Source organism: Pundamilia nyererei, unplaced genomic scaffold, assembly GCF_000239375.1.
Source record: "Pundamilia nyererei isolate P.nyererei 1_Seehausen unplaced genomic scaffold, PunNye1.0 scaffold00090, whole genome shotgun sequence".
In the NCBI taxonomy this organism is placed as follows: Eukaryota; Metazoa; Chordata; class Actinopteri; order Cichliformes; family Cichlidae; genus Pundamilia; species Pundamilia nyererei.
In genome coordinates this window covers 203952-222923 of record NW_005187491.1, presented here as the reverse complement: position 1 = coordinate 222923, position 18972 = coordinate 203952, and the positions used below count along the sequence as shown (strand labels likewise).

Below are 18972 nucleotides of genomic sequence, written 5' to 3'. Positions count from 1 at the left end.
GTACCTCTGGTGCAAATTACTGACCTCTGTCATCATTTTAGGTGGGGGAACTTGCACAATCGGTGGCTGACTAAATACTTTTTTGCCCCACTGTATAAGGTTTATGAAAATCAAGCTTACAAGGTTGAAGCCAAGATAGTGGGTTTAAAATTTAGAGTATGGAAATCACTGGGTATCATCAAGGCGGTTGTGTCACTTCAAGTTTATCGTTCATACAATGAACTCACGCATGATTCCCCCTCAACACCACCAAATGCAAAATAGTTCAGGGTTAAAAGTGTATAGTAAATTCAACTATTCAGACGGTACCATGAAAGCCACAAGTGACTTTATTTCTTTCTCTTTTTTTTACCCATTTCAACTGCTTCCTTCTGTAAGGCGAAGAGTTTGAAAAATCTGGCGTTCACTTTAACAAAACAGTTCCTGGCAAAAGCAACTTAAGGTATGAGTTAACGTTCAAGTTTTGAGTCAGCAAAAGACTTCTGATTATGAAACATTTCTCTTTCTGGAGGCAGAATGATCCGTGTTTCTGAATACTGAATGATGCATCTGAGGTAGTACACTTTCCTAAAACAGATGCATGACATTTGAAACAAAAATCTCTTCTCTTATACATCTTTTTTTTCCCTCTTGTAGCTTCCTCCGGTCTTGTAGGTGTGCTCCTTGATCCATGTCCCAACTTCATCTTTTTTTCTGCTTGCTTCTTCCTTTTTAATCTTTTTGCGAGGGATTGTTCTCAGAGTTCTCTGGCAACAATACCAGATAGACCTCCAGTGAACCATCAGTGTGCACAAAGGAGACTGCAGCTTGAGTCATTCAACAGAGAAGCCTTAATCTAAGCTAAATATAATGCTGTGGATTGCTGGCCATTGTTGATTCTGATTCTCAGTAATCCTCCTGGTATCTGCTGCTCTTACTGGATTTCTGGCGAAGTCAGGAACCTTCGATTCCAGCTGTGTTATAAAATGCCGATTTTGTGATGCTATGAAAGCAAGGTCCATTACTATGAGACAGAAATCCAAACTAGGACACTTGTTTTTTTATTTCCTTTAAACATCAGTAGGACACTGGAGTGAGTATGAAAGCATTAAGTTTTGAATTAAAGTCAGAAGCAAGACAATACAGATCAAGTTGACCTTATTTAATAAAGTTTCACTCATTAGAAGTATTCCAGTTTATGGATTTAAATCAAATGTTCATTGATATTAGAGGTTTAAATATGTTGAGTCCAAGTCATCTAATTTTTTGATCTCATAAACACAAAAATGTTATTTAGATTAAATAAGCAACAGTGCAGGCAGTTTATTTGATTATTTCTGCTTTTACTAAGTGCTGTTTGCTTAGTTTATCATTTCTCTTCTTTTCACTTTCTTTTTTCTCTGTTTAAGAACTCCAAGCTTACTAAGTGCATAGGAGAATTTTTAAATAAAAAGGCTGTAATGCTGAAGGTTGTCAGAAGCTGAACTAAATGGATTCAAACTGAACGCAAGTGGATTTTGATAGTACGGCCTTGTCAAGGTCAAACCAAGATTGGTTTTCTGCAGTGCAACCCCGAGAGTGCTGCGAGTGCCCATCAAGCCCTGTTACTAAAGGTTAATCCTGCAAATTGTGTTGGGTTTAAGTTGCATTAAACCTACAGAGAAGCAGCGGGCTGTGTCTTGATCCAGGGCCAGTGGCCTTTGATCCCACTGAACACTCTGTACGATATCCATTTGGCTAGTTTTGCATTAGATTATTTCTTTGGTAACAAGTGTATTAAAAGAAGGAAAACACAACTTAATCTGGATAAAGTGCTACAATGAAGCACACTGCACAAGGCAACAGAGTGGGATCACAAAACACCACAGACTCCAGGAGATGAAATGTAATGAGAGGGGCAGAGACCTGCAGACTCCAAAATCCCTGATCAAAATAAATGTTACGTGCATTCAGTGTTTTTATTTTCTCATCTGCTTCTACCTCGTAGTCAAAACGAGGTCAGCCCAGATTTCCATTTTGGCTCCAAAGCTGGTTTTCCAGCAATTTCTTCAGAGGCAGACCAAATATATTTAGCACCCTGAACAAGATATTTTTAGCCAAGAAGGAAAAAAAAAGCCAACAACTGAGGGATTTACCATTCAGTTTTTTTGTTTTTTTCCCATTTCTCTTCAACTTTTATGCACCAGACCTTCACATAATAATTGCATCTCACAGAGCGAGCAAACACGGTATACATCAACAACCTTTGGAAATTATTGCACATTTTTATCAGCGCTGAAACCAAACTATTATTTATTTATTTTTTCAGTGCTATTAAGTAGTTCAGGATTCAGCATCTAGCTCAAGGGCACTGGCAGAACACTCAGGCTCCTGTGACCTTTCAGATTACCAGAAGGTCTCTTTAAAGTCCAGGCCACCCTCCTGCTCTACTTCCCCAGAATCTGTCATCTGAGGACAAGGAAGAGAAATTCTCTGCTGCTGTTGATCAGGGAGATGAATGGAAAGTCTGTGGTAAACCACAGAGGGCTGATTATGATTTAGGTCATAATTAGAATCAACAGAGAGCAAATTTTGTCAAACAGGAATTTGGGATCCAACTTTCTCTATAAGATCAGAGTCCCTGAGTGACATATAAAGGTGAGACCAGCAGTCACCTTCCATATAGAAAGCCACAACATCTCAAGTTGTTTTCATAGCAACAAAACTTCCAAATATTCTGCATCATATTTTGCTGATCAGTATAGAGCAGAGGTATATCTCACAGGTTTCCTCTTCAGTGGACAAAGTGTAATGGCCATATTGATTAAATGGCCCCGGGAACTAAATATCCCCAGAACCTTATTCACAAACCAATTCAGGAACCAACACGAGAGCATTAGCTCAACTGAAAACACTGATTGGTTGGCAAATTGGATCAATAATGGATTAAATGAACTCCCTTTCATACTATAATGACACTAACTTCTCATTATGCCACCTTTGCTTGTTCACAGCGAATGGAACAAATGGCACTGAGGCTCCAGTGTGTGTTTTCAGATAACATGCTGATGTACCCGAATCAGAGGTGTGACGTGAAACAGAACAGAGTCGTGGTGTCTGGTGTGGAGTGCACCATAATACTGGTTCTCCCTTTCCCACAGACATTGATTCAGTCTCTGGGACTTGACTCTGGTGCCGGCTTAAAGGTGCAACAACAACATCTGCCTATTCCATTCCTTTACCTTTCACACAAAACACATACAGAATATAAGCACAACAGTCCTGCACTGAACACACTGTATGAAACTGGTCATTGTCAGCATGAATATTACCTTACACCTGCCATTAAACCTAATTCAGTGCTAGAAAGTTTTGGTATCAACTGCAAAGAAGTATCAAAATAGTCTTGTATCCAAAGCTACCATTAAATACCTGATGGTGTGATTTTAGGATGGATCCCAAATTAGAGTTTTGCCAGTTTTAATCTATTTGATGGAGGCAAAGTTACTTTTACTTCAAAAGCAATTAGAAAATTGTTTTTGTAGAGAAACAGGCATTAAGTTACAAAAAAAAATCTATAAATAAAAGGTTAATTTTGGTATTTGTAACAGCAGTGGCATTGATTTTTTTTCCTATCCGCCTGCATGTAGATGAGTCTGTAGACATGTCATTGCAGTTTGGAGCTTCTGTTTCATATGTTACTGACAGTGAGAGCTCCAGAGCCCCAGAAAGTCCATTCTAATAGTTTCAGTCATTGATATACCTTTTTTCTGATGGTCACTTGCACTTTTCTATTTCCTGTGGCAAATAATTTTTTAGAAGCTTATAGTTTGATTCTTGATCCAGTTGACCAATCAGAATCAGAACCTAAAATATGACATTTCTGCCCACAGCACAATAGATAGAGGGTTACTAATGCATTTAAACTTAGGTTAACCAGCTCTTGGATATACTGAGGTGTCTGGTTTTCATAACTGAAAATGTTTTCATTTTTTGGAAAGTAAAAAAGATAGAAACTTCACTTCTATCTGATTGACTGATTGCAGTTTTGCATTCAAAACTATAACTTAAAACTTTAATTCTAGAAAGAAATGCAGTTGCCGTTTGAACAAGCTGATGTGAAGCAATAAAAAATGACTGCTGACATGAAAGAAAAGCACATTCTAGGATTCTTTTAAATCTACAAGTGAACTTAAGAGGTCTGCTTATAAAATAGTTATGTATTTTGAAGATTGAATCATCTGTTTGTTAAATATTGAATGGTGAATTTAACAGGGCAAAAGTGTTTCAAATGAATTCTTGCAGACATGTTTGACATTTTATTGACCTCTCACATAGTGATACAACATCTTCTCACTATTCAGTCAAATGAAGACAAGTAGAAAGACAAATTGCAGTATATTACAGCATCAAAAGCTTAGAATGTTTCTCTAATGACCATCTCAAGTATTTAGGTTTTAAACAGGTTTAATGCTAACCTTATGCAAATGCTAGCTACCTTTATCAAAACAAAAATATACCAAAGGCTGTTTGGGTTCCTTTCTAACATTCATGGAGTACTACTCAAATAAACAACCTATAATATTAACACTTTGAGGAGGAGATGGACAACACTCCTAATCACATCCCTAGTTACATACAAATGTGAATTTTTTTTACAATGTAGCTACTAATTTTCTCAAAAGTACTAGACAATGTTATACTATTTTGGTACTCTGTGATGAAAAATGTTTTTTCAAGTAGTAACTTACATTTTAATTTTATATCCATCTTGTCCTGTGCCTTTTAGAGATCATCTGTCAGTCAAGCAGTATGGATGGGAATGATGTCTCGTCCTCAATGAACTTTCAGAGAGTATCATAAAATCATCAATCAAATCAATTGTTCTTACTGGAATGTTTCTCAGAGGAAAAAACAGAATAAGTAAATGTTTAAAACTACATAGAAGAAAATATTTGATTCCAAAATTACAAGACATCTCTGAGTAAGGAGTAATAAAATAATTAAATAATTTATAATACTCAAATTGAAAACAGTTAGCCAATTAATATTATTTGTCATATTTTCTACCTTAGCTCTTAACTTAATTAAGATTTTTACATCATTGTTATTTTAGTATTTGCATTCTGAAGAGCAGATTAGACATCACTGTCCTGAAACATGCTGAGGATCTCACCCAGACCACAGCCTGTCCAACACAAACACAGCTAAACTAACAAGAAGTCTCCATTGAGCTGTTTGAAGCAGCCTCCATCCCGCACAGCCATAATCAACACTCCACTCCACGACTCGAAAATCACTCCACTCGTTAAGCTACCTCTTCACAGAAACACACACACACACACACTTCAGTCTTCCTCAGGGTGGGCCCTGATCACCTCCCTGCCCTCCGGACTGACTCCCCCCACATCTCCCCAACCCGATCTTCTTCCCTCTTCTCTATGTGCTCATTACCTTAATTGATGTTTAACCCATAGATCAGCAGCTGATGATGGCCCAATTAAGAGCTTGCTGGAGGACAGGGATTAGTCCTGTGTAAGTAAGGGAGTTTGTTGGCCTGCAGTTACAGCTTTTGTGTACCCTGATTTTTCACTTTGGCCTTAAGGGTCAAATCAGAGAGACCATGTTGGCAAGTACTTACAGGCTACATGAGGAAACAATTACAGTATGTACATTAGGGAATTTTAACCAGTCACGACAGCAAAGCTGGTAATATTTTCAGCTCGTGAGTCTGTGTACATTTGTCTTCAGTGCCAAATGTGGCCCTGAAGGGGACCTGGTTCTGGTTTGAGTACTTTGGCAGGTGTTTGTATGTCTGTACAGAAATTTTGCCAACATGAGTGAATGGCTCCAGAAGTTGGGTGGCCAAGGGGACCCACAACTGTCTGTTTGTCCGCATGTTGACAACATAAGAGCTTCAGTACCATCCAAGATTAATTTAAAAAACAAACAAAAAACACTCATGTGTTTGAACCATATGCATCATATACCGGTGGAGTCCAGTGCTGCCCAAAGTGACTAGTTTCATTATCAGTGAAAACACTTTTCTCTGTTGCTCCAATTTATATATATATAAAAAACGTCCAACACAGACTCCACCAACCATATCTTTTTCAATTTAAGAAGCCTACATCTATTTAATTTACTGGTGATTGGTGATTTTAATTTGGTGGTCAACCAAAACACGCCATTGCTGCAGCAGCTCTTTTCACCTTCTGGCTTCTTTAAATCGCTCATGCATAAAAGCCCAGTCTGTTCTGAGCGACATAAAAAAAAAAAAAAACATTGTTTGCATATTTTTATGAACATAGCAACAATCCACACAAAACTGGTAACTAAACCTCACCATTCATGTGCACACATTCAAGCCAGAGCCATAAACAAGTCACAACATTACAGGATGGCGTTAATATTTCCTGGATTATATGTGTTATATTGTCATGGATTTCTCACAAACAAGCCATCTGAGGACAGGTCAGAGACATGAAAATACAGTAACCCAGACACTGATTTCCATATCAGATGTAAAGTTTCTGACAGTCTGCCTGTTTTGCAGCTATTTCTGTTTTGTTTTGGTTTTTTTAAACATAGCTTTATGGACATGCGAGCAAGGCAAAGGTTAACTACATGCATATTATCTTTTGTGACTTTGCAGACCTTTTGCATGCACAAAAAATTATGTAAAATGTTAAATGGTACATTAAAGATCGTAAAAATTGATATGGCTAAACAAGATATTTCAGGTCTTAAACAGTTTTAGTTCCTGCCAATAAAATAACTCAAGTTTAGAAATATCTCTTTTCCCTGATGTATTCAGAGGTTTATTTTTCACTGCTTTAACATCGCATAAAACAGAAATTACAAAAATCTAAACAATCTGTGACGATGTTTGAAACCAAATAATAAATGCATGCTTTTATGGGGTGGTATAGTACTTTTAACAAGGTGAGACAGATGGTGTTCTCACTTCACTGAGATCCTGGAACACTGATATTCAATGCCACGTGTAAACCATGAGGAAATATCCTAAATCCCACGTAAATGTTTCAAAGAGTTTAAGAAGTACAAAGGTGGATCCTGGTTTTTTTTTTGGGGGTTTTTTTTAAAAAAAAAAAAAAAAAAAAAAAGGACCAAAAGATAATCATATGCTGGACGAATAATCAGATTTCTTCTCTTCTTTTTTTCGTCCAAGTGTTCCCAGCTGGTATGAAAACAAAAGCTGGTAAATTACAGCAGAGCTCAGAGCCGAGCACGGTCATGCTTTGCCAAAAAAGCATTTCAGATCTCCCTGATATCTTTATCGCCAGTAGTTCTTGTCAGGAGACGTAACACTTCTTGGAAAGTTTGTTTAAATTCAAATTTTGGCATAACCAAACCCACGATCGCAGATACTTACCGTTTGTCCTGATATCTGATTTTATTTAATCATTTTAAGAAATACAGCAATGTTCAATTGATAGTTTTCTGTAATTCAAATCCTTTGTCAGTTGCACATAAAGGCTGTTTTCCAAACCACGACAATAGCAATTTGACAAAAAAAAAAAACAACAACAAACAAAAAGCCTTATCTCAGGGTCCGCATGTTTTTTTCCAGTGCTTTCAGCCACATCCCGTGGTCTTCCATTAGTAGACAGGAAATGTTCCGCTTTAATAAAAGCTATTTTGGTATTCCATTCGTGAAGTTAAAATCAATGTTAAATATTTCACAGCATTACTACAGAGAGATATACACAAAGATTTGAAATTTTGCAGTAGATTTAATTTCGATTTACTACCACTAAATTGTATTTCAAGTATCGATGCCCCCAGATTGCCAAAGAAAATGTTGGCTTGATTGGTTAAATGGATTTTTGCAATACTTAGCGCAAGTAACAGCAAACTGTATCCGTGTCATGTAACATTGTTTGATAAGTCCTATTTATTTTGTTTTGCTTGTAATCCGAGCATGTATAACTAAAAATAAATCCAATCTAAAAATCTAACACACTGAACTCTTCCACTCGAGGTCAGGGGAAAGACAACAAACAGTAGGCGCGATGAGCGGCGCGAGGAGTGGCAAATCTCGCCTGGGCTGGTTCCTCCACTACACGTGGGGCTTCTCTGGCTGCAAGCACAGAAGGGAGGCCATTTTAAAATCACAGCAGGGGGAGAGTGGATTGTGAGGTGAAGCTTGCTGCTGCTACTTCCCACATTAAAAGGCTGATGGTCTCCTCTTGGTACAAAAACACCTTTGGCTTTAAGTTCCATTAACAGAGAGGGAGTGAGGACATTTTTTTTCCTCTTTCAATGTGCCAGGCTAAAGCATTGCCCTGCAATGATTGAATCATGGCCATAATAGCAGAAGGCAGAGGCCTGCTGTGCGGCTGAGTTCTTCCTGTTCTCCTTGCTCAGCGTGGGAACAGCCATGGATAGAATCTGCCCTGGAATCAGCACATAAAAGAGGCCATGAAAGCAACGGGACCAGAGCAGGTAGTAATTGCTCCTTTCTGCTGAAATGCTCCGTCAGTTTGAAAAGGAGCATGGCTTGTGGTGCAAGGCTTTCAGTTTGACAACGGTGAAGGGGTGACGCTTATCTAACCCAACCTACAAGAAAGGCTTTTGCGCCATCGTGGGATGAGAGCGTGGGTCAGCTGAGGGTGAAAACACGGGGAAAACACATACCCAACACAGATGCTTTACTACTATTATACAAGGCCAAGTCTGAGTTGAAAGGGTAAACAGGCAAATCAATGAGATGGCAGGTGACTTGCCCTGCACAACATGGTAGCTACAGTAGCACAGCTTGCCTCTATTCAGCAACTTTCTTATTTCTTTTCTCTTCAGTTTCCTTGGTGCTGAAATATAAAACAGGGTTTTTAAGTTCCACGGCATGCTGATGTAATTTTCTGCTCTCACTAGCTAATGTGGCCTTGGCTTCAGCAGTGATTAAAGCCCATCAATACCCAGCCCAGCCAACAAACAAATTGATTAATGAAAATTAGACCTCAGACTTTTCCACTATGAAAGTCAGGAAGGTCTTGACTAATGGAGGGCTCTGGAAAATCTGTCAGGAAACAAATGCACTGCTGCTCACTTGTTCCTTAGTTTAATTCAAATCTCTGGTACAGTGTCTAAGCTTTCATTATCCCAACGTAGGTAAGAAGTGTTAGAATTTGGTCGTATTTTATCAAAGCTGCTGCTTCAATTAATGATCAGGTTTAACTAGCACATTAACTAGCAGGCATACTGCCAGTGCCCAATTATCTAAATACCCACATAAATTTAAGAAAACACACTTGCAACATTAGTACCTCGTGCATTTTTTAGTCATATCACATTACAATTCTTGGTAAATAGAAGATTTTTTTTCTAAGCACTTTAATGACGTTTCAGTTTAAGACCAACATGCCTCCTTAAAGTGCTCGGAAAGATTACAAAAAGTTATTACTTCAAATCTCCACATGGCATGGTAAATGAGGGCAAGGTAAACAAACATTATCCAACTTGCTGGTTAGTACTGATTTCAAATTAGTCAACCTTCTGAGTCCTTCTGGATAAATGGCAGAGAGTGGTGAAAAGGAAATCAGAGCGCTGATGAATGATTAAATACAGAACTCATTCCTTTTAAGAGGCATTTTATTCTTTCTTCAGAAAACTGTGATGGCATCGTTAGATAACATCTCTTGATTTCATTATACTGTGAATTATTCCACTAGTCACACCCCTTTGATGTTAACTAACTGAATGTTAAATAACTTCTAGATTGAGTTGACTGGCCAGTTGATCAGGGGAAAAAAAATTAACTCCGCAGAAAGAGGTGAGGTTCAATCGGTTAGGCATTCTTATTGTTTCAACAGGCTGGTCCTAGAGGTAATTACACAGGAATTACATATGACAGGCAGGTCTGTCAACAACCTTTGACGTTGCTTATCATTTTGCAAAAAATAATCCGCCTAGCGTGAGTCATTTATTAAAAAGGTTGCTGCTGGCTATTTCAACACATAATCCTTACGTGCGCACTAGTGTCTTTAGCAGGTGGCTTGCTTCATTTATGCATTTGCTAGAATTAAACTTTAGAGGCCTTTTCTATGTCCAAGAGATAAGAAAGAATATAACACGTAACATCAGTACCACAGTGGTTCAATGCAAAACATAAATTTATATTAAAATAACATTGAATGGTTTTTTTTAAGATTTTTGCCACTTTATTTTACTTTTTGAGTGTTCTGCTTCCTTGATAATTAAAATAAGTAAATATTCAATAATTAAAAGACCAGTTGCTGAAGATGGTCCCCTGTAGAAGATGTGAACTGCTGCTTTTGAGCCTCATGTAAGATTCACCAATGGAGAGCTGTTGAGAGCTGGAGCTGTATGGTCAATGTTGAGCACTGCAGAGCAAAGCGCTGTGTGGAAGTCCACAAACATGCCAGCTATCACCAGTTGTTGGATTGACAGCGGCAGGTTGGAGAGTTTTAACACGTCGTCCAACCCCGGCCCTAATATGAACTAATTAGCTGACTAAATTCAAATGAAATTAATGAATAACTCAGTCGGTTCAGTCATTTATCATCAAAACATTTTCTTCTCACAGCTTCTCCAAAGGGAGGATTTGCAGCTTCTCATATTCAAAATTAAATTAACATTTTAAATTAATTTATTATTTGGCCAATTCACAATTTTCAAACACTTAACTAAACTTTTTTTTAGTTAAGTATGAAAAAACAATCAGCAGCCTCAGCATTAATGCAATTGCATGCGTTGATACATATAAGGACACGTCCTACGAAGCCACCAAACTGAATGTTTAAATGCTGTACGCACAAGAAACCACAGGGCTGTGTATTTAAACACATTCAGCTATGTCACTGTGCTTCTGACAGACACCGACAATCTCTGCAATGTCTGGAAAATGCGCCGGCTGACTGCCTGTGTTTGCAGTTCAGCAGGAAGCTGCACCAGGAGAGAATGATTGTACTTCCTCAAATTTGCAGAAGCAAAGAGAAGGAGGGGGCACGCTCCCCCCACTGTGTTTTGACTGTGTCCAACAGAGCACACGATGGGAGCACATGGTAGAGCTCTGGCATGGAAAACCTCAACCAAACCTGGTTTTGTTCGTTTTGTTTTTCCCCATGTTCTCAATCTCAACTCTTAATTTGGATTCAGCAAAATTTATTTCAAGATAATTCATTTCAACGATAAAAGTCATCTCTGTAAGTTCTATCCTAGCTTGGATGGTTTTTTGACTGGGAATGAGAGCTATGTACAGATTTGCCGGCAGTCACAGTTCTCAGGGACACAAAAGCCCATTATGACAGTTGAGCCTATACTGTAAGTTATCTGAAGCATAAGCCTCTTTTCATTGAACAAGTCCGGTTACAAAATAAATTTTGCTCAATTCATGGGTTGTATTCCTATATGGCCACACAAGCATAGGGGAGAGTACTTTGAGACTCTATTGCACACCTAAGAGCAACTATTTTGCCTCCTTTTAAAGGTGCACCAGAGTGCAGCAGTGGAATAAACTTCTGAAGGAGATGGCAATGTTTTATATAGGACCTCTGATAATGTCAGAATCAGGATTACAGCCAGCAGGGTCACACCTCACAATCTCGCATGGAAGTAAAAGGATAAGAGAGATAAGGTGATGCATTAGTAAGGGGGATAATCGCTGCCTGGACATTTTGATAATGTCAGAAACACAAAAAGCATTTCTTTCAATCAGTCCAACTTCAGATTTTACTCACATATCTTTTTAAAAAGATATGGCTGATGTAAACGTTAGTGTTTTTAGTGCAAAACCTAAGCTAGAGATTGGGGGAGAACAGCATACAATACAGGTGTTAAGCTAGGGATGCTGCAGTTACACCCAAACCTGTGACCACCTTTACGTCTTAGACTTAAACTATACTAGAGAATTAAACTGGGATACTGGCAGCTTCAAAACAGCGGCAAACTTTCAGGCAGCTATCACATTTAAGATGTTAGACCAAAGGAAAGCTGAGGGAGACCAGGAGAAGATCTGATGTTGGCAGGTCCAGTTTTCTGGATGACGTTCTGACACTGTTTTGAAGACTGATTTCACTTGAGAGTTGTAATTTGTTACTTCTTAGAACTTAACTTTCATTTCTTGATGCACGACATGTTCATATTAAGATTAAATAAGCAAAATAAAATCTATTTTCGGTCTTAAGTACTAAATAAGCAAATTCTTCTGTGAATTTTAACAAGGGTTTTTTTATATATATTTTTTTTTTAGCTTTCTGATTTGATGTTACTTGAAATGAGGAATTTAGTTGCAATTCGTGATACTTTTATATATTCATCAGTGGTTTAATGCCCACAGTCAGTTCTGCCCTCCATCTCCATATTACCTGTCTTATCAGGACAAACACTCATCTGTGGTGTAAGCTTCTAAGGCGAACATGCCCTACTGACAAAGACTCACAGAGAACACCTAATCTGTTCTCCTCTGGCTGCTGCAACGCTCGCTAGCACCCTTACCTGGACTGGCTCCCTGGAGAGCCACTGACACCTTTTTGGCAATCTGGACTTTACCTGCAGGCATTGTTGAACCGCTCATCTGCCAGTGTTGCGGTGCATTCCTCTGCTGCACTAGATAATGATGTAATAGATAACTGTTCCTCCTGCCTCCTGACATGCCAGACTCGTCTCTAGGGACATATTCTCATTGTCTTGCTGCCCTCTAATCCCAATCACCTGCCTCTCTGAGATGCTGTGCGTGGGAAAAGAAGGCAGACGGGCCCCTTCTGATTTCAAGCAAAACTCAGAGCTGACTTGACAGCAGCTTTATTTGGGTTTATTGATGCCATCATTACGGGCTGCTTCCACGAGTAAAATGGTTTCCGGGTTTCAGGGGGAAATTAGAAGTTTGATGGCACTCTCTCCCGGGAGAGAAGCAATTACGCACGGCAATGAGAGCACAATTGTCGGAAATGGGCTCATGAAAGAGACATAAAATAATTCAACAGCCGCGATAGCTTAAAGGATATGAGGGAAAGCGTCCGATGTGGTTTTTGATAAAGAAACACAATTTCACCAATCACTACAGTTTTCCTGGAGCAAAAACTGCGCTCTTCTCTCTTCATCTGCCCACTTTCTCCGCAATGTAAACCTGTCATTTAACACGTAAACGAAATTGATGGCGCAATAAAAGTTGCCAATAAACTAAACATGCGTTCTTTTCTTGGAATGAAATTGCTTTGAAGAAATGAAGAGAAATCACGTCAAAACCCGGCTGACACTTGTCGTAAATCGTTTCTGACAGCTCTTAATGGAGTGTTATTACTGTTGCGCACAACGCTCAAATCCACCAGCTGAGAGATGCTGTTTACTGAAGGTCTGTGGGACTGAAACGTGCGAGCACGCAGTGAGAAGTGAGCTCTGACTGTGGCACTGGCATTAACTTAGCAAACTACACGAAGAACTGTTTTCTTGATACAAACACTGACAGACACTTGGGAGGTTTTACACGAGCACCGTGCACATCCTCCTCAGAGTTACCACAACCACGGCTCTGTGGCAGTTTTTCAACTCCGACACAAACATGCAAACACCACAACAACAAACAACACGGCGACTGGACACGCAGTTGCCAGAACTGCCCAAACACAGGAAGAGGCAGGAAAAAAAATGAGGCAAACGTGAAATGCGGACACAAGCTGGTAAAGAGTGACTTACCCGGGCAGTGTCCACATCTGTTGGATGAGACGGGAGATTCAAGCGTTACACTTCGTTGCATTCAACGCGTTCAGGCGGTTTGGACGAAGATGAACTCTCCGCCGAGCGCGGTGGACTACCAATTAAAACAATTCTTCCTACTTGATGTACAATGTAACTATTTAGTTATGGCAAATGGTGCCTAATCTATCCTGAGTGGCATTGCTTTAAGATTGACAGGTGCGCGACCAATGGGGGGCGGCTGTCCGCGATGCCTCGACCAATGAAATTGTCGGTGCGGAGTTACTGGAAGGTGAGCTGAGAAGTAGGAAGGGCTGATGGCGACATCATGTGTTAAGAGTTTATATCCCTCCGCTTGTCTTGTTTTGAGAGCAAAGACACTCTCACTGCTTGTTATTGTGGGCTACATTAACCGGAAAATTGGAGCTTATGCGACTTAAGCATATTTTGATTGTTTTTTAATTCTTGCTTTAGTTGCTTTGAATTCCCCCCTTTCCCAGATCTCCCACCATTTAGGAGATTTTCGTATAATTTTCGTGGGGAAACGAATAAAAACAAACGTTTTAAATTATCGAGTGCCATCTTTTTCTCTCGCACAATAGATGTTTAGGTTGTACATTTACCTAGAAAGGCCAAAATACTGCCTCTTTTCAATATCCAGTCCCTGGATAAATGTTAGGCTACGTCCTTTATTTGTTCTATTCGCATAGGCAGTCCTATTATACATGTTGCAATTAAATGAATAAAAATTAACTATTTGATTTCCGCGTGGAAAAGTTGTGTTTGTACTGGGTGTCCACCGAGTGGGGTTCAGTAACTTTCCGCCGCCCTACTTAACCGTTCTTGGCGGAGGAACACGATGTTTACAGTGGGGACATAGGGACGTTACCTTGACACATGTAGTCAGTTGGCGCTTGTGGCGGAGCAGCGGGAGAAACACCTGCATGAAGATTACTTTTGCACCCTCCCGATTAGACTTCTTTCTTTCTATGTTAAAACATTTTACTCTTTCCAATTTCAACGGCGTGTGTGCGTTAGACCACGTCACGTTACGTCAGCACGGCGCAAATGGCTTGGCTTCGAGAAGTCGGCTAATAAGGCTCGTGCATGAGATAGCGTTGCGACTACAAAAGGTGACGTCACGGTCCTGTAAAGTTAGTTCAGCGGTTTGTCAGTAACTTTTTAATACCCGTGAAATTATAAAATGGAATAAAGTCCGACTTAGAGACGTAGAAAATAGACTTTTAAAAAAAAGACCCACTTTGATGAATTTTCTGTGTCATACAAACTAATAAAAAATCTGCAAAATGCCTGCAAAGTAACTGACAGCTAAAATGTTCATTAAAATGTAGTCCGGGCGAAATATAAAGTACTTGGCAAGAAATAATACTTCTCTAAATGTTGGGATTAATGTAATTTGTTACTTTCCAGCATTTAATAAATCAGTGGAATGTCAGGTAAAATAATTTAAAATAGAATAACAAAAAAGAACTGAAGATGAACAAGACATATGATGTAGCATACCAGCATATACCATCTGCATGCCAAGAGTGTGTGAGTGTATTCCTGTACACGGGCCCACACCTGAATGTGATGTGTGGGCGTCATGCAGAGGGAATGTGCCACACAATCTGGACTACACTGTCACATTGCATGGTAATGCCACATATGACAACAGCAGCACACAGCAGGGAGTGGACAGCTGACTTCTCTCACACAGCAGCGAGATGGAAATGCTTCCCACAAGGGGAAGGAATTTGTGTTCAGGAATCTTCTAGTTTGCAGTGTTTTATCTCAGTGAAACTTGCTGATGTTGAGCAACAATATTTCACATAAAAACATACTGAGGGAAAGTAAGGCCGAATAGCTGGTAAAGCTTATTATACAACATCACAAATCTTAAGATGAAGATAAGATTTCCTTGTTACTGATAAAGTTGAATAAGGAACAACCAAAGTGATGAATTAACAAACACTAGTAGCAGTATAGTGACAACAGCTCAGACACTAAGAGAGGGAGTGACAGAGAGAGAGATTACCCAGTGTTTTCTGCTTTACATAAGAGGCTTATACGGTGGGGTTTTTCGGAGGAGAATTGCAGTAGTCAGATGGACGTCCCGCTGTCCTCCTCTCTTACAGCTGGGTAGTCCAGCGGTCAGTTGCTCGCCCCCGGGGTCAGCGAAATGCCACGGGAAAAATGACAGCAAACAATCGCAGCCAGACTAGAGTCTGGAATAAAAACAGGAAACGCAGCTCATGTCAGGCAGTACAAGTGGCATAATCAAAGCTACTGATCCTGCTGACATATAAGTTACTGCATTATTTAGAAGTTTAACTTTGTCGTTGTTGGATTGCACAGATTCCATTGTAGCGGCATAAACTGCTTTTGTGGGGACTTTTTCTTCTCACAATAATAGAAGTAAGTAGAGCTTTTCATTCAATCCAACTTGTACCTTTAGCTTGGCGCCCCCTGTTGAAGCAAAGATGCTACACGAGGCCCTGTTAACTGTAATTCATTCGATAATTCATTTGAGATCATATATAGAGCACTAAACAGATGAAGCACAAAGAGATCTGCATCACATACACATACACTGAGAAAAGCTGAACAAACTGGCTACTGAGCACTAGTCCGGTGTTAAATGTTATCTTCATGCAGTACCTGTCTGTGGCTGTTTTTTATCTATTTTTGGTCTGTGGTAGATTATATTTTGCAGGGAAGACAAATTGCTGTTGCAGCATGCACTGATATTTTAGACAGTAGTCGTACATGAAAAACAGTTTTCTCACTCTGGTGTTGGAAAAAACGTGGCTGATCTGCACACAGCTGTTATCTCAACCTCACCTTTAGGAGGAACTGAAGTGGGTTTCACTGATGTTCTGAGGTGTGAATGGAAGTAAATCCCTGCACCAGGTTTAACATGTGTTAGAAAGCTTGTATAAACAACTTCAAAGGAGAGAAAAGCTACAAAACTTAAATTAAATTAATTGCTACAACCTATAAGCAATAGTTCAGAGTTGCTTCAATGTATTTTTAATATAGGCATGTCCTTGTCTTGTACTGTACTTGTACTGTAGCAGGCTTCTTCTTTCAAGGTGGCCACCAATGACCGTAAGTAGGTTACTTAAGTAGGGAAGGTGGTAGGCTAGTCATTGTAATTTTTGTCATTATTATAAATGAAAGGGGTGGAAAATTGGTGTTGGTGCACTGGTGAGGCAAAACACTGAAGCATGTTTCACTGAGTCCCAGATTCCAAAGAGACAAACAGGAAAACATCAGAATCTCTTTAGTTGTAGAAATGCCTTTATTTTAATGTGAATCTGAAGATTGCAGTCAGTTGTGCCAGTGTCTCAACATTATATTTCATGTTGCCATGGTATTTTAATTGCTTGAGCTCGTGTTTGTGCAAACTGCAGTTGTGGGGGGGGAAAGGGCTCAGTTGGGCTCAGTTGGTCTCATTTAGCAGAAAGTTCAGAGATATAAGCAGGAATTCAGTAACCCCTCTACTGTCCATCAGCTTGAATTCCCAACCCACAATGCTCCTGAAGACTGCTAATGTGTTTGGGAGGGCATGAGGTCACTATGGCTGGAGAACACTGCAGAAAATGACCGGTGTTATGCAATCAAAAGAAGACTCTTCTTTCATGAACCGATGAATACTGACAACTGCTCCATGTTTGTGCACTAGCTCCAAATTGTTAACCTCTCAGAGCACTGCATGTTTTGAAGACAGAATGATGAATTAGCTTAGTATTTTTGAAGCTACTGAGCTGGCATATTAAATCTTATAATCAGAGTGCTGAATAAAAAATTAGAATATCTTTTGTGTATAAAGTATTCACAAAAGATGGCATGGACAGCATTCTGTACTGGTGTGTAGAGGTGAGGCTCATTGCTAGTCAGATAACCCCTTTAGTCTGCACTCAAATTAGCTACTGGATGTTATTTTCAAAAGTTTATATCAAGATTTAAGACTTTCTGAGAAAAGTTGTCACTGAGCTTGCTGATCCCTTAACCTCTCCTCAGATTGTCTTAAAATGTGATTATTTTGTACTTTCTTTAAAATTCTGTGTAAAAAGTTTCACTTCAAGTGCAAATGGTTGTCTGTGTGTGTGTTAGCCCTGCGACAGACTGGCGACCTGTCCAGGGTGTACCCTGGCCCCCGAGACGCTGAAAAGGATAAGTGCTAGAGAATGGATGGATGGAAGCTGGAGCCCAATAAGCACAAGACAAATTCATTTCTGAAAATTGACCAAGACCAAGAGGCAAAAGTGTCAAGAAGCAGTATTTACTTTTAAGGGAATAGTACTGTATTTTCCACATATTCATTTTGTTTTCTTTCTTTTTTAAATGTACTTTAAGATATTTGTTGTGCAGTAAAAATCAAATAAGAGTTCCATAACAGATGTTTGCTTTGATTACACAAACATTATGTAGGAGTAGGTAATGGAGCCATTCATTTGTAAACAAATGGACTAAATAGCTTGAGGATATTATGTAATATTATACTACAGTGTGTTTCTAACTAAGCAGGCAGCTCATTCTCTTTGTCTTGACAAGAACTTATTTAAAGATATGTTTGAAAGAAATGTGAAACATATAAAAGTGGAATCAGAGGTGACATGCGACAATATATTTGGATGCAAACTATAATGTGATATCTATAATCCATGTATTCCAGTATAACTTCCTAAATGTTAGCACTTATTCAATAAATTTGTTTTGAAGATAAAAGACATTTTCTGATGATTTGACCTTAATTGACCTTGAAGAAGCACTCAGAGGTCTAAAGGAATGATATTTAGAATCCACATATTTCATTCCCTATAGGCTTATATGTCGCCAATACAAACAATGGCAGTAAGAAACATAGTTCTATTTAAAACTATAATAGTATAATTACCTTCAGCTCAATCTATTGGATGTAAGTAAAATTTGAAGGATTATTAACCTGATCCCTTCTACACCCCTGCAAAGTTTTATCAGAATTCATTCAAAACTATTGTGACTACAGACAGAAGTGCATGAATGCAAAATTTATTTATTTATTTTATTTAGGACAGTGCATGTTAATGAACATAAATGTAAAAAAAATTACATGAATGTAAACATACCAGATTATAGCCAAGGGCTAATTTCCATCTGTTGTCCTTAAGCATAAAAAAAAAAAAAAAAAATAGACATAATAATTCATAAAAATCATCATTCATTCATAATAAAAACTCCATCACCAAACTTACACATACACACCATTCTGTTCCCAAATAAAACATTAAAACTATACAAATCATAATCTCCTCAACAGAGGGAAATATTTGCATTCAGTAACACAGTCAT

The 18972-nt window shown here is 38.9% G+C and overlaps 1 protein-coding gene across 1 annotated transcript in view; it reads right to left on the bottom strand.

The window, feature by feature from the left end:
* Positions 1-13847, bottom strand: part of mef2d (myocyte enhancer factor 2d) — a 96954-nt gene extending 83107 nt beyond the window's left edge. Inside the window, exon 1 of the mRNA XM_013912439.1 lies at positions 13636-13847. The gene's annotated coding sequence lies outside the window, so the exon portion shown is untranslated. The remainder of the gene's footprint in view (positions 1-13635) is intronic.
* Positions 13848-18972: the final 5125 nt, after the last annotated feature.